The 27,646-nt window shown below is 30.6% G+C and overlaps 1 protein-coding gene across 2 annotated transcripts in view; it reads left to right on the top strand.

Annotated features, from left to right (window-relative positions):
- The window catches only part of LOC107456452 (uncharacterized), a 158,105-nt gene that overhangs the window by 69,297 nt on the left and 61,162 nt on the right, over nt 1–27,646 (top strand). The gene's annotated exons all lie outside the window — the stretch shown is intronic.

The following is a 27,646-nucleotide window of genomic DNA, read 5'->3' as shown; positions in this document are numbered from 1 at the left end:
TGTTGATTAAATCTACGATGTTAGAATTTTCAATAATTTTTCCTTTGTGTAAGAGCTCTCCTCGTGGAGTCCAAGATACGATTTCATTGTTTTTCTTTAAAAATTCGAGAATGTTTTTTGTAGCCTGTGTAAACTGCTTCGGGACGGATGACAACATTAAACTTTCAATGTAATTTTCAGGTTCTAATTTCCTTTCCGTTTCTGTTTCCAACGGGTCTTCGGGGGGAGTCTCTTGATTCTCAAGAGGTGAATTTACTAAATCTATTTTTATTCTCTTTAACAATACTTGATTATACATTTTAATTTTCGCATCATCGTCCATTTGAGATAGTAATATTTCCTTCATTTCACGATCTAATTCGCTCAGTTTTTCATCTGAGGGAACGTGGCGAGAAACAATGTGCTCGGGGACTAAAATCATTTTTTTTGCATATTCCATATTTATTTATTAAACAGAGACGTTAAAACTCCGAGTGCCGCAGGTAAGAGTGTATATAGAAATCCTCCTTTCTGAAGTATGAGGTTTCGCTTTGTTTTCAAAGATATTTTTTTGTCGGAGAGTTTTCTCAATGTATGCTTATGACGAGATAACTTTCTTTTCTGGTGTGAAGAGATGGGTATGTTCCCTTTTATTGTGTTTAAACAACATTCGGAAATGCATTTTATAGTTGTTTTCGGTAGTTTTTTCAACAGTGATTTTAATGACTTTTTGGGGCAAATTAATATCAGTCGAAGTCTTTGCACATCCTCCTTCGAAGCACCCATGATATCAAATGATGAAGCGTTATCGGGAGAAGTTTCCTTTATTTCAGCTGATATACACACGTTTCTTCACCTGGTAATATTTTAGCTCTCAAGCGTAAATTTTCCTCTGTTTCGGGTCTTAAATCCACCATTAAGTAGCTGTAAGGTTTTTTAGTAGCATCTTCGAATACCTCGAGAAAAAATTTCACATTTCTGGGATATAATTGCCTTCCTAGATGAGATATCTGGGTCACGTCTCGCCTCGATTTAAATAGAAATAAGTAATGAGAGTTTAAAGATATTTCTCTAAATTCTTTTCCTTTGTGAAAAATATTCTGACTCACTGTGATAACAGATATATTCATGTGATGAGATCCCCGAGTATACAAGTGAGTGATTCGTTTATTGTCTCCGCACTCAGACATTAAATCATCTAAAATAAATAAAGAATTTTTACCCGCGTAACTATTAAAATTTTCGGGTAACCCTTCCACGAAAGTGACATTTGGAATTTCATCATACAAATCTTGGTATATCCCATAAAACCAAATAATTCTATCAATTTTTGGATAGATTAATTCTGTGTGAAATTTTAAAAAATTCTTCAAAAAATGGGTCTTTCCACAGGAGGTAGGACCACAAATTAAGGAAGTAAAAGGTGATCTTAATGGTTGCATGATTATAAATGAAAGGAATAAACACACATCACACTTATTTATATACGACTCACTTTATTGCTAAATTAAAAATGGTACATGTTCACAAGAAAGTTTTTTCTTTACAAAATTATAAACACGTTTATCATTTTGCATAGATTTTAATTCAAACGAATTGAGAATACATTTCATTGTACGATTTCTACAACGGAAATACAAGTAATAAATACAATATTGTCCACAGACAGCAGTGGAAGCACTTTGAAGAGGAATGTCATTATAAGTCACAAATTTATATTTTTTAAAATAGTTACGAATGTAAGTGTTGAAAAATTTCGGTGAATTACCGTAGGAATCGAAAAATTCAACAGTGTTGGGTGAATCTACATAAAAAGCTAACCAGTGACTTCCCGGTTTGGTGTGAATGTCCGTATTCACGATAAATGCTGAAGGAAATTTATTTATCCGTTTCGGGATTTTATCGCTCGGAAAAACACCTGCGAATATTTTTCGGGTGAACGTATCCTTCTTTAATATATCTTCAATTTGTAGAGTGTTCATACCGAAAAATCACATAAAACACTTCTAGATTTTGTTATTTCGATCACGTTTTGAAATTCTGCGTAAACGAGCAGCGAAATTGTCTTGGGTAGAGGTTTGGAAAACTTGAGTTCAATTCTTAAATTCCCTTGACGAATTAAATTGAGGTAACCTCCATCACATAAATCTGGGGTTAAATCGAAAGCATATAACGTATACCCCTTAGAAAATTCATCTCTGTTTATATAAATCCCCTTATTGCTCGCTAATTTCTCACTTCCTAACAGCAAACTATTGTAAGAGCGAATGTATTGTCCATTTTCATAATTTGGAGTTAAGGGTTTGTAACAAACTGGATTACCATCCACATACACACCGACGAAATTTACATCGTTATGTTTAAAATGAAAAGGATTAGTAGTATAACTACCATTGAACGCATCGTTATCAATGCATGTTAAAATTAATCTCTTTGGTAGCTGACCCAAAAAGACATTGTCCTGAGAAAAGGAGAATGATCCTGTCGGAATAGAGTACATTTTACATAATACTCTATCTAGTGGATATTTAGCTGATGTTTTTTCCAAAGCTTTTGCGTGACCAATCAACACTCCCGGACTCACTTTCACTTTTCGTACAAACAATGATGCGTGTTCAATTACTATTTGATAATTTCCCTTTTCGGGGGATATGAGACAAAATTCTGGTTTGTTCCTTACTAGCTTCACTTTCAGATCAACCATATTTAATAACAAGCGGTCTTGATAGAAAATATCACAATGTAAATTTCCAATCATTTCCAATGCATTTCCCTTCGCAATCATTGTAGCACGTTTTTTCAATCCAACGTTTTCCTTAAAGGGATCATTTTCATCGAGATGTCCGGCGGTATCTTTGTAAAAACATTCGGAAGTTAAAAAACTTTTTTTATAGTCGGAGCCGTAATTCAATAATGTTTCAATGTAAGATCTATACGCATAAGTATTATTTGAAGAGGTTATGGTACGATCGTTTAACGCAACGTCGATTTGAGAAAAAAGAGAATGAAAAAATAAATTACAGGTAGAAGTTTTCGCATTCTCAGGTAAAGGAACATTGTCTTTTAAAATTTTTACTTTAACATATAACTGCGTTGCACTCAAATCAAAATATTCCTCTGAAGTCCCGGATATATTAAATTCGATGGGAAGTCCGTCACGAATACTGGATATGGGGTAATACTCTGACCATTGTCCCTTTTCTATGGCGGTTTGAGTGGGAGGCATGAGAAACAAATCGAGTTCAGATTTAACTGAGGGTGGAGAATCATTTCTTATCAAAGCCATGTTTGGTGAAAATATCAGGTGTGCACACTTTGCGATACTTTTTACTAATAACTGATTTTCTAGCTGTACGTTTCCTTTTATGTCCTCCCACCATAGTTTTAACTTTATCCGCAGCTTTATTCGTAAGAATTTTAGTCGCCTCCTTCATACGTTGTTTTGACGCAGTTTTTAAATCTTTTCCTTGAATATAATCGTTTGCAATATCAACTCCGGATTTGAGAGCCTGCCTTCCCACTGCTTTCGCCCCGGATTTGAATAAAGGTAAAACCATTCGAAACATACTTTTAAAAATTCCGCCTAGACCACTCCCCCTTTGAAGGGGTATTCCTTTGTAATAGGATAATCCATTTCCCGCTTGATTCGAGTAATAATCTTCGAAAGATTTCATGCAACAATGATAGTTTTGATACATGTTTCGCTCTCTCTCTCTTTTTTTCTCTTTTTCTAATGAATAATTTATTTTGTCTTACAAATTTTTCAAGCGAAAATGAAGCTTCACTATCAACTTCCCTCGTTCAAATGATACTAAACGACCACTGTGTGTCCTTATAAGTATTTCTATTGTCTCAATGTTTTTTCTAGAAAGAGGTAAATAGTGTGGTCTTTCGAATTGAGCGTGCACCATTTCTCCATCTCTACCTTTCACTGTTAAAATTCGTAAAAGGGGGGCCACTATGCCCCCCACCATTTCAGGTTGAATGATATCTGTATATATGTATAATAAGTGTAAATCAACATTGGGATCAGCTACGAATGGACTTTCTATGGATAACGTACCTGGGGGGATAACATTTTCTCCGATTATCTCGTTAGGCGGAAAACCTAAACTTTCGGCTAATCCTCCTGATAAGGTAAGTGTGGCGCCGTTTGATAATTGCACTTTTACTTTCTTCGAGAATTTATTGAAACCTAATTGTATCTTTATATTTTTTTCAAACTGAGTGATAATTTCATTCACCGATTCATAAAAACCATTTGGAATGGAATTTATTTTTTTCACACCATTCCCTAAATCGTATTCATACGAATTTCCACCGACAGTTATATTATTCCACATTCTCGGATAAATTACTTCCACTAAACCCACTTCCCATTCACCTAATAACTCGAGTCGTTTAGGAAGTTTTGTTAAAAAGTGAGACATAGTATTGTCGGGGAAAATGTCCATGGAGGCATCACTCGGAAGTGTTACGTAGAAACTCATCTTGAATAATGAAAAGCAAATGTAGAATCATTGCATTTTTATAGGGAGAATAAATTATTAGAAGAAAGCCATGCATTAAATTTTTCAGGGTATCCTTTGAATTTAACTAAATATTGCAACTTATTTCTATGAAATCGTTTTTTTAAAATTTTTTCTACTGGAAATGTTTCAGGAACAACAACTCTTTGTAATTCTTGCTTGTAAAACGTTCCTTTAATTTCTTCATCCAACAAATCTTTTATTTTATACACTGGAGGTATTCTAGGGATGCAATGGGTCACGGTGAATATTTCTTCAGACCAGTTATTTTCATATCCTTTCTCAAAAGTCATTTTAGTTTTAGCTATGCGTACAGCATCCCCAATTTTAAATGCACATGTATTTCTTTCACGTGGAGATATATTTTTGTACAAATTATCGAAAACTTGTGATTCATTTTCCTTCGTAACTTTAGCTGGCTCCATTTTAATACTACGATGATAAGTGTTATTATAACTTTTCATTACATTGTCTAACACATCGATAAATTTAAAAGTATTTTTAGCGGTGAAATATTTCCAGAGCTTACTTTTTAAGGTGCGGTTAAATCTCTCAACAATAGAACTTTTAGTTTGATTAAATGAAGTGAAAAAACGTACTCCTTCTTCTTTTAAATACGATTGAAACTTTTTATTAAGAAACTCTTTCCCTTGATCTGTTTGTAACTTTAAAGGTTTCCTTTCTTTAAATATTTTTTCAAATGAAGAAATGATACTTGCACTATTTTTTTGTTTCAATGGGAAAGCCCATGCATACTTCGAAAAGACATCAATACATGTTAAAATGTAGCGATAACCATCGTTAAAACTCATTACCCCCTTCAAATCTGCTATGTCAGCTTGAAACTGAATATTCATTCCACTAACCATCACCCTATTCCGCTTAAAATTTATTCTTACATTTTTGTGAAGAGTATAAGAGTTTTGTGATGCTAACCATTTCTTTATCTCCTTACGATTAACTTTTCCTTTCATCGATCGGTACAAAGCCTCTACCCCTCCGAAACTCGCAGGTAGCGCGGGATCATTGTATAAGTCATTCAAATGCATTCTGAGAGACAGATAAATGAAGTGTTACCTTCTGAAAGTGTATAATAAAAATGATAACGAATTAAAAATAGAAAACATATTTATTTTCTTTTTAAAAAATTCATCATTAAATATATACGTTAGTATAGAGAAAACAAGAAGGGATTAGATTAAGAAAACATAAATGCATAAACAAAACTTAAATAAGATTAAGAAAATTTACACTTAAACAAAATAAAGTTGAAAAAAAAAATATACACTAAAGAAGATTATTACAGAAGATAACGGAACAGAAAAAAAACCACAATAAAATCAAAACATTCTCAATGGAAGGGGATCTGACGCTATAAACAAATCTTTCACACTACGCATTAACATAGTTGCATTCAATTTTGAAAAAAAGTCAGCATTAATGTAATTCACAATATGTTTATTCATCTCCACAAAGTTCTGAGATAATTGTTCCATATTGATGTCGAGTATGGCTATTTCACCACACTGCCAAATTTTTTGTTCATAGTTGAAGGTGAGGCATTCATGCCCCAGTTGGTTCTCGTAGTTCTCCTCACAACCTGTACACTTAAATGCACTTGGTACATTCTCTTCTAAGCTTGTTTTCAATAGTTCAATTAGGGAAGTTGATAACAACAAGTCAACATCACTCTGTTCGATTTGAGGAGGGGGAGAGTCAGCAGGGTGATTTTTTACCTCTCTGAGCACTGTCTGAGGGAAGACATGGGAATATAATTCATTAATTACACTAGATGATATTTTCCTTTGCAAGTCTCTGTCACACATTAGTTTCACAAATTCATCTTCTGATAGTGAACACATTGAGTCACAAAATTGTCTACTAAAGTTTTTTTTCTTATAATACCTCTGGAAGGTTACATGGGTTCCGATGTCGAAGTTCGCCTTCGCAATTAAGAGACTATCATTTACAATGACCACTTCTCCAGCTAAAGCAGATTCCTTAAAGGTATCAGATTTTTTCACAATGGATAGCCAGAGCGAAGGAGTTAGAGTTGTACCCTTCCTCGTTGGAATGAGATTTCCATTTTCACCTTGGAGATATTCCCGAAGATGTATCAGTATACTACCAGAGAAAAATGTAACAGCAACGTAGTTTAAACCACCAAGATGGTAGTGATGATTCGGTAGAACTATAACATTTTCCGCGAAAGTAGATGGTGTAGGGACAGGTATATCTACACTCTCCTCCATTACAGCCAAAGAACGTTTCATGGTTGAATAGAATGAAGCAGTATCGTATCAAGAAAGAACTTTTCGAAAACTAGAGAATATCTACTGAACTATATCACTTTTCAAGTAATTTTTGTCCAATCAGAGCCGTTTTAGCACACATGTGATCGAAAAAACAAGCTACCCTTATCAAAATTTCCATTTATGGTGTGTTTCTATATGTTTACAAAACATTTTAACCTTCGGTTAAAGACAAGAATGCTTTATCGTTTTTTTTTTCTTTTCTTAAAAGCTTCCTTAAGCATAAGAATTTTAAGAAAAATGTTAATGCATTGTATATCAGTGAAAAATTCTTAAGTTTTATCGGACTTATTGTTTCCAAACACATTATTTGAACACAAGAAATACAATCAATCAATCTTCTCTAGAATGATAGTTTTCCTCAAACCACCGGTTAATAAAATGAAAAAGATGATCGGATACATTACATTAAAATTTTTGAAAATAATAAACTAAATTTCAAATAGAAAAAAAATTTAAGTCATAGAAATGATTTCCTGAATAAAGTGGAAATTATGATGAAATAAATAAATAAATAATAATTGAATAATTTCAACAAAAAAAAAAATAATAATAATAAAAAAAAAAAAAAAAAAAAGTTAAGAACGAATTGAAAAATAATACTAGTTTGCGAAAAATTTCTAAGTCCCGAAAATCAAAATAATTCTTTCACTTTCGAAAAAAGAGATAATAAAAATCATCCTTTTGATATAACTTTATCTAAAGAAGGGATCTCGCAATCTCCCTCCATTTCAGAGAAATTTTCCAAGTGCGACAGGAGCCCCATGAGTATACTGCCACATCGACTCGGGGTCAATGACTGCGACATGAGCCCCATGAGTATACTGCCACATCGACTCGGGGTCAATGACTGCGACTTGAGCCCCATGAGTATACTGCCACATCGACTCGGGGTCAATGACTGCGACTTGAGCCCCAATTTTCCACTACTCACATGCTTCGTCTTATGTCTTCACAAATCAAATTAAATGAAAGCGAAGTTTCAACCTTTCTGTAGAAAACTAATTTTATTATTTTAAACTAATGATTTTTCTGGTTAAAAAAATTCATATATATGGTTAATAAAACCAAAATATACTATATTTAAGCAATTTATTTGGTAATTTTTTCGTTCATAAGGCAACGGTTTACCAAAAACTCTGGTTTTCAAAATTATTGTTCTTATTACCAAATCTTTGGTAAAAAATATAAAACTGAGAAGTAAGCTTAGCTAAATAAATGGCTTTTATGCCATGCTCTCCCTTAGGAAAATTTGCCATAGGTTTGCCATAAAAAAAATGCCATAGGATATTCCTATGGGGTTTTGCCTACGGCAAAAATTTTGCCATATACGTATGGCGGAATTTTGCCATACATGTATGGCAAATTTTTGCCATAGGCAAAACCCCATAGGAATATTCTATGGCAATTTTTTGAATGGCAAAATTTTGCCATAGGCAAAACCCCATAGGAATATCCTATGGCATTTTTTTATATGGCAAATTTTTGCCATAAAACTAAGATGTGCTACAGTTTATGAAGAAATATTTTTCCATAGGTTATGGTACACCTTTGCCATACAGCTATGGCAACATTTCTCGTTGATATTTTACCATACGTCAAAAAATAATTACTTACAAGAATTTTTCGCAATGGATAATATATAAAATGCAAAACTTAATAATTGTGGAATAAATATATATCCAGAAAGCTTTTTTTTTTTAAATTTCTTTGATAAACTTCTCCTGTTTTACTTGCAGAATCCTTTTTGTATGCGGTTCTTATTCAAATAAATTTCAAACAGTTAGTACTAACCGCTAGAAAATGGGTCCGGTGGTCGGAGCGAGTGGGAAAAATAATGGTTATGTTGATTAGGAACAAAATATATTGAGTACAGGCAACTAATATTTGTTAAAGCTGTAAAAACAAGAAAATAGAAAGTGGGTCCGGAGGTCGGAGCGAGTACAAAAAACATTAATTTGATTGATTGGTATCATAATTAGTTAGATAAGCGTCAGATATTAGAGGAACCTAAAAGAACGCGAAGCAAAATAACGGTCCGATGGTCGGAGCGAGTATGAAAATTCTTTAAATTTCGATATGTGATACTAAACTAAAAATTAAACAGACTACTAAAACAATAAAATACTATTAAAACTCAAAAGATAAAGAGTGGGGCCGGTGGTCGAAGCGAAATTAGTTTAAAATAGATCAAACGGGACAAAAGCTGAATATGTAACGGTGCAACCAGTGGTGGCATGTGAACAAAATTTTATCTATAAAAAAGATGGTATTAGACTATGAAAAGCTAAGAATAGAAAACAGGCTAAATTAATTGATCCCCTACTAATGAGGGATAAAAAAACTCAGAAAATTTATGTTGAGTTGTGATAAGCACATTTAGAAAAGAGAACACAATATAGAAACATTGGTAAATACAAAACATGTTTAAGACATGATTTAAATTGGTAAAATCAATAATTGTTATTGACAAATTTACACTTGGTCAGGGATAGTAAATAAAAATTAATTGGGTATAGGGAATCACTATGACGAAAAAGTTGTAAACTTAAGGAAAGATTAAATTGTTAAAAGCATTTTTGGTTACAGCAACAGATGATATGGCCAGGGACTGTCCAGTTGATGATATTGAAGCAAAACAACTGTCAACCAGTAATCCAGCAAATCTAGTTAAGTGATGACCCTAAGCTATGTATAAACATGTAACAGAACATTGTACAAATATATGTGGATACTTAAGAAATATTAGTTGTAAAATAGTAAAACACAAAGACATGATAAAAAACAATTTAATGGCAAGCAAAAATTAAACACAAAATATAAATATAAAGCCCTAACATATGTAAGATAATGTAAAAAAGCATTGCAAGAACCTAAGTGGAATTAAAATAAAAAACTAATGAGAATGTAAACACTGATAAAAGTACCAGACAGCCGGAAATTAAAAAAACTTAATAAATTCAGATAGATAATTGCATAGGCGTTTGCAATAAAATGTTTTTGACCAAGAATGAGATCGAAAAAATATTAAAATAAGTAGCCAAAGTTAGCGAATGATTCCACTTGTAGTGGATGACACGTTAATATGGCGGTCTGATACACTAAGCCTAAATCAATGGAACATCGGATTTTAAACACTCAAAAATGGAAAAATTGGCCACCCGGAGGCCGGAAAAGACTCACCAGGAATGCCTTGTGGGTTTACATGTTGAATTTAATTAACTTCGGGGTGAAATAATGGATATTTATTTCTTTTAGAAGATGTTTTTGAGGACTCCATAGAAGTTGTTGTTTCGTTGGTGGAGATCTAGATCAGCTTTTCTCTATGGTATACTGCCATACAAATCTTTAAGGTTACCATTGGCCTATGGTATACTGCCATACAAATTTCTGTGGCTGCCATAGGCCAATGGTGACGTGCCATACAAATCCTTATGGTTACCATTAGTCTATGGTATACTGCCATACAAATCTTTATGGTAGCCATAGGTTTTCGGGGTTTTGCCATACAAATCTCTATGGTAACCATAGGCGTATGGTATCCTGCCATATAAATTTCTAAGGTAGCCATAGGCTTAAGGGGTTGTGCCATACAAATCTCTATGGTAGCCATAGGCTTATGGTGTTGTGCCATACAAATCTCTATGGTAACCATAGGCGCATGGTATCTTGCCATACAAATTTCTATGGTAGCCATAGGTTGCCATAGATTACCATAGGCTTCTCTATGGCAAATTTTCCTAAGGGCTTTCATGCCATGCTCTAAATAAATGGTTTTTATGCCATGTTCAAGTTTTAGCGTTGGCATCATAATATTTCCACCATCTCCTTCAACACATGAAGAGTTTCTAATGTCTTGCACTCTTCGATGCCGATTACCTAACGAAAAGCCTAGCTCCTATGCCTAGTTAAATTTTTTTTTACGGTTTCCGAAGCCATGTTAGTTGTAAATGTTTAAAGAAAAGTTCTCTATTCATGGTTCTTTAACCATACTAGTAGTTTAAACGGTTTTAAAACCATGAATGTAAAAAATGCTCTTTACCGTAAACTATACGGTTAATCGATGGACGGACTGCTGCCGGTAATTTTACACTAATTTTAGAATGAAAATTATAACAGCGTAATAGAAGTAATTAAAATTTTGATAAATGAAACTTAAAAAAAATAAGTATTATTAATTAAGAAATGTATTTCAATCCTTCCCATTCCCAATTTTCATTTCTTTTAATTAAATATTTATTTTGAATCAAGTTTAATTAAAAAACTGTATGAAAGATCTTATATGATTCTATTTCCTTTATAGTTCTATTCAAATCTACTAGTGAACATGAATTATTTTGCATAGTAATCATTTTTTTTAAATTGCATTAAAAATTAAAGGTATATTGTTATAAGAAATTTGATGAGTTCGCAACCTTAATTTAGTATTTTTACTTACCAAATAAGCTTATATATTAAATACAATTTGTGCATATATTACATTATGCATGAAGCTGATTGTTAAGTTCTAAATCAATTAACGAATCTCTTTAATGATGATTTATAATAGAATATATTACTTACACCAAAAACATAATAATTGTGAAACGATCAATAAGTTTAAACGCAGATTAAAATAGGTTTATCCAAAAGCATAATAATTGGCAAACGATTAATAAGTTTAGACACCGATTCAAGTAAGTTTATTCAAAAACATAATAATTGTGCAATGATCAATAAGTTTAGACACCGATTCAAGTAAGTTTATCCAAAAACATAATAATTGTGAAACGATCAATGAGTTTAGACGCAGATTAAAGTAGGTTTATCCAAAAGCATAATAATTGGCAAACGATTAATAAGTTTAGACACCGATTCAAGTAAGTTTATTCAAAAACATAATAATTGTGCAATGATCAATAAGTTTAGACACCGATTCAAGTAAGTTTATCCAAAAACATAATAATTGTGAAATGATCAATAAGTTTAGACACCGTTTCAAGTAAGTTTATCAAAGAATGTAAGTTTATCATTAAAAATAATTTATATTTAATGAGCTTTTACGCTATATCTTTGTATCGTAAACAGTTAATATCTGTGCGTAGAAAACAAGCCTAAACTAATTAAAAATATTTTTTTGTAACAAAAAGTTCTTAACCGTTTGGGAAAGTGAATGCTATTAGATAATAAATTTGCATAAATAAAATTACCAGTAAGCTTAAATGGTGTTAGAATTTGTAAAATAGTTGAAGTTAGGAATAATTCTTTTTTTTTTTTTGTTGAAGTTAAATGAAACAGTTTAAAATTAAGTGTCTCGCGTAAGTATAACGCGGAAATTCATGAAAATACCAAAAAGTCAAAAGAAGACATTAATTTTTTTTTTTTAATGAATAAGGATTCCTATTTCAAACAACGTTGTATTGCATTTTAACAGATTTTTCTAAAGTTAATTTCGTTTTAATTGAAACGTGGTAGTTTTAAAATTTTTTTTTGAAAAACCAACGTAGATTTTAAACAACATACGTATTTTACCAGAATGAAAAAAAAAACTTTTTAAGCCTAAGAAATTAATTTAAGTATTTACTTTGCATACTTTTTATAGTTCTTCGTGTATTTTTCAATATATGATTTCATTTTAAAGCGAATGCGCTCCTCCGTTTTTTATTTAAGATAAAAAATTTAACTATATTAAAATTCTTCTTATTTTTAAAAATACATTAAGTTTTAAAAACAGAATTACATGGAGTAGATACAAAATGTTTGAAATTGATAGAAAATTTGCTTACTACATCGAATTCCTTGACTTTTTGAAATCTTTTGATTATGAATACTATACATGTCGTCATATTTAGTTCGCAAAAATGTAGTTTTTTTTATAAAAGGTAGTTTTTATTTTTTAACTATTTCTTGACTTGTGAAATAGTTCTCTCATTTTTTTAAACTAGGAAGAGGAAACATGATTTACATGATTCGTTGTTAACAACGAAAATCAGTTGTCATATAATTTTGCTATTAGTTAAAAGTAATATACTATTTTGAGTTATAGATTTTTATGTGTTACTTTGAAACAATGATTTTTTATGCATTAATTTGAGCTGCAAGGTTTTATATTTCCTTCTGTTTCAACAGTTTTACTGTTTTGCTGTGAAATAGCAAAATGCAAAATATTATTTTCATAGATATAAAACTTATTTTGCTAAATACTATATTACGACAAATATTTTTCTACTTCAAAATCGCGCGAATAATTTTAAGGGCAGTTAGAAAACTAAAATCTACCAACTTTTATATATTATTTTTAGATAATATTTTTATGTACTCTTAGTAATTTATTTTTGTGTTTTAATTTTAGTTATGATTTTCATGTATTTTTTTGTGTTAATAATTATCCATTATTTTGAGTCATTGATTATTGCTATGTAATATTTTGAGTTAGATTTTATGTATTATTTTGTGACATTGATTTTATTTGCATTAATATGATCCGATTTTTTTTATGATTTATTTTAAATTGATAATTTTAAATTGGTAAAATTTTAAAGGATTCAATTAATTGTTTTCAGTCCACTGCGGGACGTAAAAACTGTAGTATTAAATTTGATGTTTCACAACCTAAAAAATTGTATAAAGGAAAACTTGATTCCCGGTTAAGATACAAATACCAATTCGATCCTTCATATACAATTAAATGGGTATATTTTAAGTCTAAACACTGAAAGTTGAATAATCTTACACCAAAATCTCACCAAATTTTCCCTTTCAGAAACAATGTTGACGTACTCCATGTAGAATACCGTCAGTAGTTTGTTTAATATCAGGAATGAGCTGCGAGAGTTTGGTTTCGCTTTTCACGCTGATATTCATGAACAGAAAAAAAAACTCGCCTTTAAAATAAATATATAAATTTTTAATCCCTTAGGAAAATTTGCCATAGGTTTGCCATAAAAAAATGCCATAGGATATTCCTATGGGGTTTTGCCTATGGCAAAAATTTTGCCATACACTTTTGCCGTATACGTATGGCAGAATTGTGCCATACATGTATGGCAAATTTTTGCCATAGGCAAAACCCCATAGGAATATTCTATGGCATTTTTTTGAATGGCAAAATTTTGCCATAGGCAAAACCCCATAGGAATATCCTATGGCATTTTTTTGTATGGCAAAGTTTTGAAATATGTGTATGGCAAAAGTGTATGGCAAAATTTTGCCATAGGCAAAACCCCATAGGAATATCCTATGGCATTTTTTTATATGGCAAAGTTTTGAAATATGTGTATGGCAAAAGTGTATGGCAAAATTTTGCCATAGGCAAAACCCCATAGGAATATCCTATGGCATTTTTTTATATGGAAAATTTTTGCCATAAAACTAAGATGTGCTACAGTTTATGAAGAAATATTTTTCCATAGGTTATGGTACACCTTTGCCATACAGCTATGGCAACATTTCTCGTTGATATTTTACCATACGTCAAAAAATAATTACTTACAAGAATCTTTCGCAATGGATAATATTAAAAATGCTAAACTTAATAATTGTGGAATAAATATATATCCAGAAACCTTTTTTTTAAATTTCTTTGATAAACTTCTCCTGTTTTACTTGCAGAATCCTTTTTGTATGCGGTTCTTATTCAAATAAATTTCAAACAGTTAGTACTAACCGCTAGAAAATGGGTCCGGTGGTCGGAGCGAGTGGGGAAAATAATGGTTATGTTGATTAGGAGCAAAATATATTGAGTACAGGCCACTAATATTTGTTAAAGCTGTAAAAACAAGAAAATAGAAAGTGGGTCCGGAGGTCGGAGCGAGTACAAAAAACATTAGTTTGATTAATTGGTATCATAATTAGTTAGATAAGCGTCAGATATTAGAGGAACCTAAAAGAACGCGAAGCAAAATAACGGTCCGATGGTCGTAGCAAGTATGAAAATTCTTTAAATTTCGATATGTGATACTAAACTAAAAATTAAACAGACTACTAAAACAATAAAATACTATTAAAACTCAAAAGATAAAGAGTGGGGCCGGTGGTCGAAGCGAAATTAGTTTAAAATAGATCAAACGGGACAAAAGCTGAATATGTAACGGTACAACCAGTGGTGGCATGTGAACAAAATTTTATCTATAAAAAAGATGGTATTAGACTATGAAAAGCTAAGAATAGAAAACAGGCTAAATTAATTGATCCCCTACTAATGAGGGATAAAAAAAACTCAGAAAATTTATGTTGAGTTGTGATAAGCACATTTAGAAAAGAGAACACAATATAGAAACATTGGTAAATACAAAACATGTTTAAGACATGATTAAAATTGGTAAAATTAATAATTGTTATTGACAAATTTACACTTGGTCAGGGATAGTAAATAAAAATTAATTGGGTATAGGGAATCACTATGACGAAAAAGTTGTAAACTTAAGGAAAGATTAAATTGTTAAAAGCATTTTTGGTTACAGCAGCAGATGATATGGCCAGGGACTGTCCAGTTGATGATATTGAAGCAAAACAATTGTCAACCAGTAATCCAGCAAATCTAGTTAAGTGATGACCCTAAGCTATGTATAAACATGTAACAGAACATTGCACAAATATATGTGGATACTTAAGAAATATTAGTTGTAAAATAGTAAAACACAAAGACATGATAAAAAACAATTTAATGGCAAGCAAAAATTAAGCACAAAATATAAATATAAAGCCCTAACATATGTAAGATAATGTAAAAAAGCATTGCAAGAACCTAAGTGGAATTAAAATAAAAAACTAATGAGAATGTAAACACTGATAAAAGTATCAGACAGCCGGAAATTAAAAAACTTAATAGATTCTGATAGATAATTGCATAGGCGTTTGCAATAAAATGTTTTTGACCAAGAATGAGATCGAAAAAATATTAAAATAAGTAGCCAAAGTTAGCGAATGATTCCACTTGCAGTGGATGACACGTTAATATGGCGGTCTGATACACTAAGCCTAAATCAATGGAACATCGGATTTTAAACACTCAAAAATGGAAAAATTGGCCACCCGGAGGCCGGAAAAGACTCACCAGGAATGCCTTGTGGGTTTACATGTTGAATTTAATTAACTTCGGGGTGAAATAATGGATATTTATTTCTTTTAGAAGATGTTTTTGAGGACTCCATAGAAGTTGTTGTTTCGTTGGTGGAGATCTAGAACAGCTTTTCTCTATGGTATACTGCCATACAAATCTTTAAGGTTACCATTGGCCTATGGTATACTGCCATACAAATTTCTGTGGTTGCCATAGGCCAATGGTGACGTGCCATACAAATCCTTATGGTTACCATTAGTCTATGGTATACTGCCATTTAAATCTTTATGGTAGCCATAGGCTTTTGGGGTTTTGCCATACAAATCTCTAGGGTAACCATAGGCGTATGGTATCTTGCCATATAAATTTCTATGGTAGCCATAAGCTTATGGGGTTGTGCCATACGAATCTCTATGGTAGCCATAGGCTTATGGTGTTGTGCCATACAAATCTCTATGGTAACCATAGGCGTATGGTATCTTGCCATACAAATTTCTATGGTAGCCATAGGTTGCCATAGATTACCATAGGCTTCTCTATGGCAAATTTTCCTAAGGGATTGCATATTAATTAAATTTCAATTTTCAAATCTCTGAAAACTTTTAATGTTTTTTGATTTCCATCCGATTCCATTCTGTTACGCCTAGTTTGAATTCGCCTTAATATTGTCTTTGTGTTACCCGGATGTTTGAAATGCTGACTAATTTTATTTAAAGAACTGCAGCAAATATGCTTTCTAAATTAATGATTCTCACTTTATGTTGTATTGTAAAAATAATTTTACTGACTCTTATACGTATCTTATCTTACAGTAATTATAAATTTTAATGTTACTGAATAACACAAATGAGGATGGCTATTTTGCACCTAGTAATGTAAAGGAACATTGGTGTAATGAAACAATAGATCCAAAAGTCATGAATGGCTTTTCACTACTACACCACTTTGCTGCAAGGAGTTGCCACCACTTTTAAAACTTTTTCTTAAAAACCTCTTGGTCACTTAAATCTTTTTCGAAAATAAATTCTTAATTTCTTATGCAGTTTATCTAGATAAATTTAAATTTTACTAAAACGTTCTGTATAATAATTTAATAGCAAAATCCTGATGCGTGATAAATGTAACAGCATGATAATTTAATCGCAAAAAAAGAAGAAAGAAATTTGTTAAGTTTTCGAAATTTAAAAGCTTGAAATTTTAAATCTGTAAAAGCTGATTATTTTACCAGACTGTATATTTGTAATAATCAGATTAAAAGGGTAACAGGTGAGTGATTTCTTTTAACGCAAATAAATCACGTGGTGTAATTCAGTTTCTCACATGAATATTCATGTATCTGTGGTTGTCATCAGCTTAATAAAAAGCTTTTAACTGTAAAAAAAATTCTTTATCTCTTTTATTTCTTCATCCCTTTATCAATATTTGTTTGATGTTTCCAAGAATTAATCTCAGTATTATAATGCTAATTTTCCGTATGGAAACACTGTGGTAATGACCATGGTAAAATTTTCTAAAAAATATTATTGGTTATCACTCTGCTTAATAGTAAAAAAATATAAAAAATACCAATTTTGAAACCCAACCTCTTAAACAAAAGATGCACCGTTGCACCACTATGGCATCTGTGATTGCACAATTTTCCTCCTTGAAATATGCAGCATTTTTTTTGGGGGGAGGAGGGTAAATAACAGTATTCATTCTAGTGCATGCATCCTTCAAGAATCCCTAAATTGTTAGTATATTGCAATTGGATACCTACACGTGACGTCATCGTCGGTAAACCATGGCATTTGCCGATGCATACGCTATAATCAGGTTCGACTCACACGCGTGACGTCTCTTACAGGTATCCAATTAAATCTGATTTAAATCACGTGGTTAGGCAGAATCACTTCACTTCTTCATGAGTACCCAATTCAGGGCAAATTTTCAAATTTTGTTTGATATCAAAATTTTATATCACTAATGGAAGTCATTTCCTTTATAGATATAAGTTAATTTTATTTCTTCTTCTATTGGCATGACTACCCTTTGTGGGCCAGAGCCTTCCCTAGAACTACTACCGTTTATTCCAATAAATCCGAAAATGTATACCGTCTCAGATGTGTTTGTTGCATGAGTTCTTTCTTTCAACCTTAGCGATTTAGCTGCTGAAAATTTTTAAAAATCGTCTGTCAAATTTAGAACACTTTGTATTTCAATGTTATTTGTTTCTATATTAAATTATGTAACTCATCGAAAATTCGAATTACGAAACGAATTATTAAACCGAAACCCAAAACGAATTATTAAACCCAATGATAAAAAGTCTAGTCACATATTTTTGCCTAAAAATGATAAACCTAGTAAAATAGTTAGGCCTAGTAAATTGTTTACAATTCAAGATTAGCTGCTGTAACTGCTTCAAAATTTTATTTTCGCAAAATAAAGCCTAATAAGAACAGATTTAGTAACTTAGTTACGCCTAATAGTAATAGACCTAGGAAGATAATTAAACTATACGCAATTTTAGACTCTTTGCTGTAAATCGTAAAAACTAAATTAGAATAATTTGCATAAAATTATAACAACATGATATTTTCATACTATAAGATAAGCAAACTATATAATAGGGTATATCTAAAAGAAAATAAGTCAAGTTTTGAAAAAGTTCAGGATGATCTCACCTTCTAAATAAATCGATTTAAAATTCTACTCTTATATTTGCAAATATTCAGAATCAGTTTGATTTAAAAAATATTAGCAAGATAATTAAAATGAAATACAGGAATTTATTTACATATGACGTAAAATATTGCATAGAAATTAATTAAATGAAGTTAATTGAATGAAACTGCAATGAAGGCGCATTTTTTATTTCAAAGTTCATGTAAGAAATATTTTTAACTCATTATATTTATACTTGTTATTAAATAAGACTTCACTTAGCTACTTCTCCTTTTCAGAAATTGCTTTGCCGTGTTTTAAAATAAACAAGAAATATACTTATATAAGCATCATTATTATTAAACTCGTATTTTGAACAAATATTTTGTAAACGTAATTAATTATCTTTACTCATTCTTTGCCGAAATAAGTTTTTTTCACAAAATTTGTTTTTAATGACGTATAAAGTAAATATTCAGCAGAAAAGATTGACTTAGTTAAATTTGTTGAAACTAAATTGCAGTTTAAGTTCATAATTGATATAACTTTTGTTATTAAGTTCAGAGTTTTTAAGCAATGAAATATTTCTCCTCGCAAAGAAAATAACCGAAGTGTCATTCGCCTATGGGGCTCATTTGTTTTACATGTAGCATTTTATGCCAGAAAATAATATGTAATATTTATTTTGTCTATTTCGACGTGATTACCAAGTTATAAAATACCAAAAACTTCTATTTTTTGCTTTAATGAGTCCCCAATTCTTATTCGTCGCTATAAAGGGTTATTTTAATTTAAAGCTTTTATTTTAATTAGAAACTTTAATAATAGCGTTTTAAAACTATAACTTTAAAGATTAAACTTACTAATTAGGATAAAATTCTTTAGTTCAGTATTATATTCCAAATATTCTATGTAACTTCATATTTCACTAGCTAGTAGCTATTAATAATCGCCCATATAAATAGCTATATCGAAAAGTAGTTTAAAATTCCTATTTGAATATAAATTATTATTGGGCTTTTCAGTATTTATAAAGGGACTAGGAGGCTCCACCCCCTGCTCGCTAACGCTCGCCAACCCCCGAGAATTGCTACGCAATCCTATGTGGTTCACGCCGTGAACCATGGCTCGCTGCGCTCGCTCGCCAATGAACACAATGTTCTAGCACAAAGACATAATATATTATCATCAAAGACATAGTATTTTATCATCAAAGACATAGTATTGTACTTATGTAGAAGAATTCTACCAATGTTCTTATTGGCTTTTAAAAAAAGTATATTAGCTATTTAGATTGTACATGGTGAAAAAATCAAAACATTAGCTAAATAAGAAACATATTAGCAAAATAAATTATCAAATATTGCTTCACTAATATTCTGCATTTTAAAGCGTGAAAATTCAATGCATAAATAAACGCGAAATATTAAAAAAATTCAATGCATTCAATACAAACACTAAAACGTTTTTTAGACGTTTAGGTAGTTCCCAGTAGAAAAATATCAATTCAACAGCGGCCTTTTAAAGCATTCTCACTTCAATTAATTAATTAATTCTTAATTGGGTATACTATAGCCTACGTCACAGGTTGTGTTATTCCTACTAAATTTAACCCATGAACGGCATTTTCTGCGAGCCTAACTTCAAGCCACAAATAACCAAACGAAGTGTTTGATCGTTTAAATAGCTGCTCGCCAGATTTTATTGCATTATAAAGAAAAGTAATTGATATTCGATTTTTGATTAATAATTGATTTATGTGGATAGTGGCATAGAATTTAGCATTGCGTCATGGTAAATGTTATTCCTACTAAGTGGAAGTAGTTGTGTTTTTTTTATATTATACCCAATTGAGTTTAAATTAAATATTGTCATGTTTTTAGTGCATGAATCTGAATTGAACAACCTGATAATGCTCACTCTGGTTATTGTTATCTGGTTGCTCACTACGTGCTCTTGCGCGCCGAATCCAATCAATTAAAAATGAAAACTGTTGCCAGCGCGAGAAAAGAAATATCATCGGTTTTATTGATACATACATACATACATACGTACGTATTATATAATATAGATTCTTCCTACTCGTATTCGTTATCGCTCATTTGGTGATTTTTCTTTTGATCATTTACAAATTTCGTTTCCCAATCGTTTAATTTCAAAATCGTATATTTTCTCGACAGCTTTCTTATTATGTTTATTTCATTAAATGAGACGGAAGGGTTCAGGGGATAGAGCGTTCGCCTTTCAGTTCCGGATTCGAAACCCAGCGATAGCTGGTCAATACGAATTCCAAACCCAGCTCTCCCCGATCACAGTGCTGATGTAAAAATATTCTCATTGGTAGAGTCCTCTTTCCGCCAGACTAACTGTGGGAGGTTTTCGTGGTTTTCTTCTTCGTGTTATTCAAATGCGGGTTCCATTAAAAAGTTCTCCACGAAGGCAATTTTCTGCCAATGCTTGATCCAGAAATTCCCTTGTCTTCTGGATTGGGTTCAAAATTACAAGGCTAAGGAGTAGAACATTGATAGTTGTAAACCCGAAATTAAGTCTGCTGCTCAAAGACGGTTATAAAATAAAATTACCTCATTGGATGAAATCAGTTTTTACCTGCATTTTTTTAATATTATTTTTCTCATTTAAATCAAATAAATATTATTTTATTTATAATTTGTAATGAAACTTTTACGATAGATTAATTTAATTATAAAATAACATGAGATAAAATTTTTCTACGAAGACGTAATTTGAATTATGGTATATCTCTCCTCTTAAAAATTTGAATTATGGTAAATCTCTCCTCATAAAAATTTGAATTATGGTATATCTCTCCTCATAGAAATTTGAATTATGATATATCTCTCCTCATAAAAATTTGAATTATGGTATATCTCTCCTCATAAAAATTTGAAATTCGTCTCATTTTTATGTTTATACGAAACATTTCTAACTAATTTTAAAATTAGTACACCAGCAGATTTATTTTACAACCAAATAAAAGAAACCTGCAACCTATAACTTGAAACATTTCTAACCAATTTTAAAATTAACGCACCATCAGCTTTATTTTACAGCCAAATTGAAAAAGCTCTAAAACTTTTAACTTATTTTTCTGAGATTGTACAAAAACATTTAAACCAGGCAAAATAGGAAAACAGATAAATAAGAAACAAACAAAACAATACAAAATCACAAAATAACTTTTCAGAAGAAATTATATTTATGCCATGCTGAAAGGTATAATAAAATTACCAAATTTTACCACATTTGCCAAAGTATCACACATTATATAATCATATTTTTTGTTAATTTTACCAAAATACTTCGGTAAAAATTATTGATTTTTTTGCTGTTCCCGTAAAACCCCAAACATGGTATATTTTACCATATTCTGGCAGTTTAGAGCTTACTTTTTTATCAGTAAAAGAACAGTACAAAACTATTTAAGCAGTGTAAAAGAAGTATAAGTGTTAAGTTATTTTTTAAAATTATATATTCTCGTGTATAATTTCTTTTTCTTTTTAAATTTCTGAACACTAAATTTTGAAAATTAACCTATGGGGAATTTATAACATTAAATTAGATGGAAACATTAAAAATCTAATAACTAAAACAATAATCATTTAATTTATTAGTTGACCCTATCTTATTTTTTAAGTCTGTGCAAAGCAGGTCTTTGAAACTGATAATGTTGAAAACATAAAAATTTTAATTAATTTAAGTAAATTCCCAAGTATAAATCAATTCTTCAATTAATGCGATTCCAAAAAAACACCATGTAAAAATATCTTTTTATTTAAAATGCATATTGAAATCTCTATATGAGAAAATACTTTTCATTAAAATTTACTTTCCAAAAACAAATTTTAAAATGAATTACCAAATCCACAATAAAAACAATATTAATTTTTATAACTATTTGACTTGGTGTGCTTCTGACTAATGAAAGTTAAGCCATGAATACGTTCGTAATAAGTCTAAGTTCAATAAAGTGTTTAAAGTGTTCATTAAAAAAATGATAATATAACCAATGAAGCAGTAAAAGAATGTATGAGAAATCAAATCACAGAACCAAAGGAAACTGAAATTCGCCTTTTAATGCTTAGGCTATTTTCAGTTTATTATGGTTTTCAATTATTTAAGAAAACCATTAAATTAAATCTCATATTCCATTAATTAAAGTTTGTTCCATCGTTAAAATGTCGAATTAAATTAAATTGCGCTTATTACAGCTTCGGTTCTTAGCTTGAAAAAAAAATCAAAAATAAAATTTAATTTTCCACTTTGGAATTGGAATTAATATTAAATTAGCAATAAACGATTTCGATTTTAATTAAAACGTCAGTCTATCGTTCTTAAAATATTAAGTAGGAAATATATGGAAACAAAACAAATATATTTAAAGATTTTAATTTTATCATAAAAAATATGATTATGTAAGAAAATATTAGTTTTTTTTCTTAAAAACCTATTTAAGTTGCTTTTCGAAATAATGTAAGCTAGTGTTAGGGTATAGAATATTTTTTATGCAGTTATTTTATTTTTGAATTCTTGATAACCATTTTTAATGAAATTTTTTTTTTTTTTTGCATAAGTCAAAACGATTGTAATTTTATCTTTTTACTCAAAAAACACCAATTACAAATTTATTTTATTTTTTTATTTCCTATGAGCTGCACAATCAGTCTTCCCGATGAGCAGACCTAGTGCGTTCTCCAGAACTGGTATCCACTCTTTCAGGACCACCACATTGGGTGAGATACCGTTGGCCATGTTAATTTGGACGTCTAGTTTCTGCCACACTAGATGGCAGCACCGGGACTCTCTTTGGATGCTAAAGTGCACTAGGAATTTAATTTTACCGGAAGTGCCATTAGCCAATAAGGCACTCCAGGGATCTTTTACATGCCGCATAATAATGCGACATGGCCGCTGAGGATTTTCTGCATCCCGAAAATCCGGTGTCTGGGCGGGGATCGAACCCGCAGACTTGGGCTCAGAAGGCCGACGACAAACCAACTGCGCCACCCAGCCACCCAATTACAAAATACATAATATTAGAATTACATAATATTTAGACAAAAGATTTTTGCGTATCATAAAAAACAGCCACCCTTAGAATCTTATATATCCTAAGAAAAATTTATATCCTACATTATTTAAATTTAAACTGTAACATTTTAGTTTGGTGAAATTAATTTTCATCTTTTCGTGCACTATAAACAATTTCCATATGTTTGAACACCAAAAATGGTGGTATCTACTTCACACCAAAATGGTGTTCCATAAGTGTTCCCCTGCAACAAGAACCTGGATCGTTCCTGGTGAAATGAAACACTAAGAATGTTTTTTTATACTACTTGCTGTAAAGTAGCCCTTCCCATTTTTATTATTCAGTGACATTAAAATTTATAATTACTGTCAGATGCAATGCACATTAGATTCTTTACGTGACAATATAAAGTAACAAGCAATAATTCAGGTTGTATACATGCACTTATTATTAAAATAGCATAAATGAGATAATGGAATATAAGCGTAGCAAAGCATGAATAGTAAGATAAATTCGAACTAGGCTTAGCAGAATGAGAGGGGATAGAAATTAAACATTATAAAAACAATTAATACAGCCTATAAAGACTTAAAAATTTTAATACAAATTGTATCTGTATTAAATAGCGAAAACACATACGTATATTTTAACAGTGAGCTTTAATTTCTGAAGATCAAAAGCTAAAACAGTCGCCAACTCGTTCTCGATTGTAACAGTTATACACGATATCCAAAACATGCAAATATTGGAGTTCTCGAAAGCGAAAATATTTAACGTATGGTGATCTTGGAACTTGCGTGTAATCTTGGAGTTAACTTTTGCATTTTAGGCGTTTAGAACTTTCATGCAAATTTAATTGAAAGCTCTATTTGTTGCGTAATTTATGAAGTTGAATATCTCTGTGAAAATCAAAAGAATTATTTTTAAAAAATTTAAATTGAAAAAAAAAATCAAATATTTTTGAATTAGAGATTATTTTTATTGGAATTAGCTAAGTAGTAATAAAGTTGCGAGTTATGCGTTTGTAAATATTTTCTAACCTTTTAATAATGTAATAATACTTAAATAATGTGAGAATAATATAATATATGTTTTTATTTTGTTTTGAAATTCAAATAATCAACCATTTAAATAAACCACCATTGCAAATAAATTATAGAAATGTAAATTGATTATACAGTCTAATACTAATCTAGTTGGTTTTAGTCCGGAGACTTTGTGTTTCAAATTATCACTTTGCATTATCCATGTCATCACTAAAGCACAGATCTTTTTTTAACTTATACGAGCGACTTGCAAATAATCAGTTGATTATCTAGGTAGAGTTTACTTAGAGTTTTGTAGAGTTATGCTACTTAGAGTTTTGGCTCTTAATCACCCTAAGTCTGTAATATAACTGATTTCTACACTTAACGGTAACATCTACAGAAATCAAAACACTGTTTCAGGAAGTAATTTGAAATCTTACACCATTGAGAAAGAAAATATGGTCAAAACTTCCAGAACATGGTAAATTTACCAAATTTCCGGATCTATGGGAACACCAAAAAGCTAGGTAATGTTTACCGAAGACTTTTTGCAACGATTTTCGTAAAGTTCACTTTGAGATATGGTTGTATAATATATGATAAAAACTGGTACGCTTGCTAAAATGTGTTAGTTTTATCAAGATACCTTAGAGAAGGGTTTCTTAAACTGTGTGTCACGACCCCAATTGAAGTCTCGGGTACTGCAGTGTGGGTCACCAAGAATGTCAGCAATTGTGTAATAATTTTAATTCATTATAATAATTTTATAATTAGTGAATATTTTTACCCTATACATTTGAAAATAGATGAAGATAAGGAATTATCGTATCGAATTTACCCAATTAATTGAATTTATGTTTTTACTGAGTTTTATTTTTTAATTTGTTACTTATTTAAAATATTCAGATTGTTCTATGCGATAAAATTAAAATTATTGTACTGAAACTGCAACAGTATATTATAGTACACGAGGAAAACGCTGACAGTTGCATTTACGACTGAGGATTTAGGCAATGTTTAAGGGATGGGGTCCCACAAAATTTTCATAACTATTATGGGGTCAACAGACCAAATGGTTTAAGAAACTCTGACATAGAGTATAGCATAAAAACCATTTATCCGGTTAAATTTACTTTACAGATTCGTTTTTTACTAAATAAGTGATTTACATTCATTATGGAGACCAAATAAGTGATTTTCATTCTTTATGGAGACTAAATAAGCGATTTACATTCTTTATGGAGACTAAATAAGTGTTTTACATTCTTTATGAAGACCAAATAAGTGATTTACATTCTTTATGGAGACTAAATAAGCTATTTACATTCTTTATGTCGATATTATCTCTAAATATTATCTCTTATATGACTAATCGATATTTTCTCTAAATAAATTTTTACTAGTATTCCCTTAAAAGATGTCGATTGAAAAAATAAATGCTGTAAAATTCCCATCATAAAATAACAGCTGAATTTATAAAATATATTCAGTAAGTACCATATACCTGTCCAAGAACTATAATACTTTATCTTCATATCATGAGTGCACATTTTGGCTTCAATTTTTCGTGAAAGCTTTAACAGAAATATTTCAAATTTATTGTTTTTTGGTTTATTTTATTGTGCTGTTATATGGGGCCTATACAAGCTACAAAACCATTTATGCTTGATGCATTAGCAGACACATATCATGTACCCTTCCCGTGATATCCCAGTTGTTTTATATGAAGTTAGAAAATGCCTATCTGTAACTTGATAAATGACACTTCTTTTAAGATGGTATTTATCAAAATGATGTTTTGGTTTTGCTCCCACCACATCAATTATTTTTGATTGAAAGTTTGGTTTAAATAGTCAATAAAAACACAAGTTATAGAAGCGGGAGTATGCACTTTTTTAAAGATCAATAACTGTACTAGAATGACAATATAAAGGCTTATATCGTCAAAGAGTCTTAAAGTATCATTAAGCTGAAAAAGTAATTCTGTAGAAAGTACACAAATATATCGATTTTATGTCTATTTCTATCGCCAAGAAAATAAACCGGAAGCAACATGTTTGTCACTAAGTGATAATTAATTTTTCCAAGAAAAATGAAGAAAGACAAATTAAATTATTTATAAGAAAAGATTTAACCGAAATGAATATTTATGTAATTCATAACTAAGTTTTAAAAAAACTGCCTTATAATCTCGTGAAATAAATTATGTACGGAAAAATAATTTCTGGTAAAATTACAGTACTGTATGATAATAAAATTTCTTGTAAAAAAAAACGTATATCAAGTAAATTTAGATAAAACAAAATATACGGTATTTAAACCATTCATTTGCTAATTTTTCCTTTCATATGACAATGGTTTACCTGTGATTCTGGTTCTCAAAATAATAGTTTTTATTCTCACACATTTAGTAAAATAATACAAAACTGAAAAATAAATTGAATAGATTAAATGGGTTTTAAACGATGTTTTTAGGTATCATAATAAAATTATCAAATTTTAGCACGTTTTGAAAAACCAAATTGTTAACTTAACCAAAATGTTTCCGTAAAAATTATCACGCTTTTGGGTGTTCCCACGGTAAATTTTACCATCTAGCTTTGACCATACATTTTTCTTCAGAGTATAAAATTTGGGAAGTATGTACAATTTATTAATTTTTTTTATCATCAATTATTTAAAATAGATCTATTTTTAAAATGTTTGTGCACGCAAACTTCCTTTTAAACTGATTATCGTCCATTTAATGGTTTTGAACAAGTGATTTTAAGAGAAAAAAGAATGAAGTATATTGTACAATCTTTTGATAAATAGTGCATAAAGGATGTGAACATAACTAACGCTCGCCAACATCCAAATATTACTGCAGAACACTTCACAGTCTTTCTAGTTTCTACCAAGTTACAACTGTATGAAACATATCCTAGATTTGGCTAATTAAATAATTGCAGAAATTGCATTTAAGCAGAAATATTATCGGAATAAAGACATTTTTTCCTTTTCCCCAAATTTGAACCTCAGAAAAAATTACATAATTCATTTTTGGAACCAGCGTTCTCACT

The sequence above is a fragment of the Parasteatoda tepidariorum genome, chromosome 4 (genome assembly GCF_982258835.1).
Source record: "Parasteatoda tepidariorum strain Cologne lab strain chromosome 4, Ptep-v5.0, whole genome shotgun sequence".
NCBI lineage: Eukaryota > Metazoa > Arthropoda > Arachnida > Araneae > Theridiidae > Parasteatoda > Parasteatoda tepidariorum.
The sequence above is the reverse complement of the archived record's forward strand: the minus strand, read 5'-3'. Positions and strand labels throughout refer to the sequence as shown.